At 38.3% G+C, this 3,253-nt stretch overlaps 1 pseudogene; it reads right to left on the bottom strand.

The window, feature by feature from the left end:
- Positions 1 to 602: 602 nt before the first annotated feature.
- On the bottom strand, positions 603 to 2,653 carry LOC149894798 (uncharacterized; annotated as a pseudogene).
- Between the last annotated feature and the right edge of the window lie 600 nt (positions 2,654 to 3,253).

Raw genomic sequence — 3,253 nt, 5'->3', positions numbered from 1 at the left:
AATTTTGAGTTTCATACTCCATATTTTTCACTACAACCGAATAGGGCTTCCGCGCTCGTTATGAATCTTGTTCTGAATGGATTATATTTATTTCGCTATATACACTAAACACGCTAATCAGGATTAACTCAAACGCGCCAATAGCAAAATTAATAATTAACTTACATCACATAAGCCGATTAAGTTACATCACATAGCAAAACCGGTTTTACCGCTTTACATATGTTATATCACATTGTATTATATTGAAACTTGTACCTAGAGGCTGCTTATTGGCTGTACGAAATATATACCGTCAGCATCATTGTAGTTTTTTTTTTTTTGTTTTAATATATATTTATTTTATCACTTTGATTTATTTTATCACTTTGATTTATTTTATCACTTTGATTTCTTTTATCACTTTGATTTCTTTTATCTTTTACCCTAACTAACCCTAACCCTAACCTATTTTTTTTGTTTTAATATATATTTATTTTATCACTTTGATTTCTTTTATCTATTACCCTAACTAACCCTAACCCTAACCCTAAGGTCACGTGTTAGGATGACGATTCATTATCAATATGAAAGAATTTATGCACCACTTGAAATCAGTTTTGTTATAAACACACATCATCAACTGAACGAGCTAGTTGGAATGGTGATTTCATTGCATGGGTTTCTCTGTGGCAATATTTATTTAATGGGGATAGGTCGACAGTGCGACGAGGCCCGCCGTCATGTTTTCGTGTGATGACCATTCTGTGGCACATGTGGTAGGTTCTCCTAGGGGTACCTTTTCAATGACACCAAGAGATTCATCACGAAGTAAATCTTTCTCGACCTGATCTTGCCAATGAATTGGTATGGTGGCTGGAGTGAATGCTGCAACTGGTTTGACATTTTTCTGAATTAGAATACTAATTGGAGGTCCCTCCATGTCAGGTAAGATCTGGTGTGGGCGTGTGTTAAATGTTGAGGCAGCATATCTTTCGAGAAGCCAAGTTTTCATCCGTTCGTTGTTTCCCGGGGAGCAATCAAAAGGGAGTTTAGTGGGTGCACTTGGTGGAAGGCTTCTTTTGGGGCACTCACATGCATGGTTTGGGCTGTTTTCGCTCAATGTTTTAGTTACTTTAGTCTGAGGGTCTGAGTAAATAGCTCCATGGAGGGCACTACATATCTCTGGAAAGTCTTTAGAGATGATACCCAGTTGGGTCATTGCCTCTTTAGATAAGTAGAATCCGCTTGCATCTGGACTGATATAAACCATTACACCGCATTCGATTTTGTTGCCATTAGTTCGTTGTCCTTCAAGACGTACAAGAACTGCACCATCAATACGGAATTGGGTTTTGTTAGCAGCAGACATGCTATATTTCACAGGTATTAAATTTTGTGCTTTAAAACCTGTACTCTCAAACCCTTTCCTGGACCATAAGCAGGACTGTGCACCGGTATCTGTGATAACTTGTAGATATTTCGGTGTGAGGGAAGGGAATGGGATACCAAATGCATCATAGTCTGATTTGTTGGTGGTCATGCGCAGCTGAATTGTAGGATGAACCAATGATTGAGCTGCGGCCCATCCATCGTGGGTAAATATGTGATGAGTTATTTCTGTGGAGTGTGGCTTTACGTTGGGCATCAATAGAGACTTTGTTTTTGAATGCTTCATTGCACTTAACTTTAACACAAGTCCGCTGGCCTCAGCATCTTTAGAGGCATTTAATTTCATATCGTTTGGGATAATTCTGTTGTTCAATTTAGAATTGCGAGATCTAAGCTTCTTCCAGCAGTCTAGACATAACTTGTGAGGTTTAGTATTCCATCCTCTAGCTGATTCGGTAAATATTCTATAAGATTTTGAGCAATCTGGGCATATGGCTGTGACATTAGTATCTTTAATACCGTGTGTATTGCTCTTGTTTTGTTTCCTGAAAGTTGATACACCTGCTGTTGTTGAACTACAGCCTAGTGAATTTCGTGCCATCTCCTTACCCTCGATAAAAGCAATGATATCTGCGATTGAGGCTGTGTCAAGGGAGACCCATCCAAGTACATCTTTACGGATGTCAACATCTGATAGTCCGGCAACAACAATATCTCGTATGATAGCATCGGTAAAATCAACTGTTGTTTGTGGGTGGCAGTGGCATTGTACAATGTAGTTGCAAGTAGCAGCCTTACCCTTCATTTTTGCGTAGAATGACCGAATATTTTCGTTGTGTCCCTGTCTCATTTGGAGGAGTTCTGCCCTTCTGACACTAATGGCTACTGGGATAACAGCCAGTCTCTTCATTGCTTTAAGAAATGTTTTATCGTTTTCGTTGATTATCTTAGGGTTTTCTTTCAGGAGTTGGTTGCCGAGGTCGTCTTCACAGCACTGAAACAGCTGTGCTGTCATCTCCTCTTGTCTAATGTCTGTACATCTCTTGAACAATGTCCAGCGGCTAATAAAATTTGCCCACTCTTCTTCAGATATGTCCTGGCCAATGTGAGGACGATCCATTTTTGGTGCCTTGTGCTTTGAGAAGGCTGAATGAATGTCAATTGAGTTTGGAGGATGGTGAAGTTGGTGGCTGTTAAATAGTGCAATAGCAATTGCTTCGCTGGGGCCTTCAATGATGACTTTGCATCCTGGAGCCTGGCAAGGTAAGCGTATTGTGGACATATTATGAAAGAGAAAAGGTTAGCAAAGTCCTGCTTTTTAAAATCAAAAAAGATTTAAATTTACTTTCTATATTACACTTAAACATAAGAAGCATGCGGCAAAATTTTGAAAAGTTTAAAGAATTTCTATCTATTATAAATTACACGTTCGACGTCATATCTCTGTCAGAGACTTGGCATGATTCAGAATGTCCTCTAGAGTTGAATTCTAATTATAGTTTGGCAAATTACAAACTAATTAGCCAACCACGAGGAAGCAATAAAAAAGGCGGAGGCATAGGTGTTTACGTGCTCAAAAAGTATTTTAAAACTAGCAAAAAGCAACCCGTAATACGGGTTATGGTCGGTCTGTTATTTAGTGTGGCTGTTGTCCACAATTAAAAGTTGCGAAACCTTAACTAATACCCAATTAGAAAAACGCCTTCAAATTGAAAAAATTAAGCCATCTGTAAAATTAAAAAAAGTAAGCGGAGGTAAAATAATTTACCAATTATTTAACATTGAGTAATTTACAACTGACATAGGTCATATTAGTGTAAAGTAGAATCATTTTCCTAGGCATTGCTAAGTTCAAAACAGTACGTTTTTAGTTACTGACACA

The sequence above is a fragment of the Hydra viridissima genome, unplaced genomic scaffold (assembly GCF_058129835.1).
Source record: "Hydra viridissima isolate aposymbiotic clone 2 unplaced genomic scaffold, HvirCarnegie_v1 scaffold_1, whole genome shotgun sequence".
Lineage (NCBI taxonomy): Eukaryota > Metazoa > Cnidaria > Hydrozoa > Anthoathecata > Hydridae > Hydra > Hydra viridissima.
The sequence above is the reverse complement of the archived record's forward strand: the minus strand, read 5'-3'. Positions and strand labels throughout refer to the sequence as shown.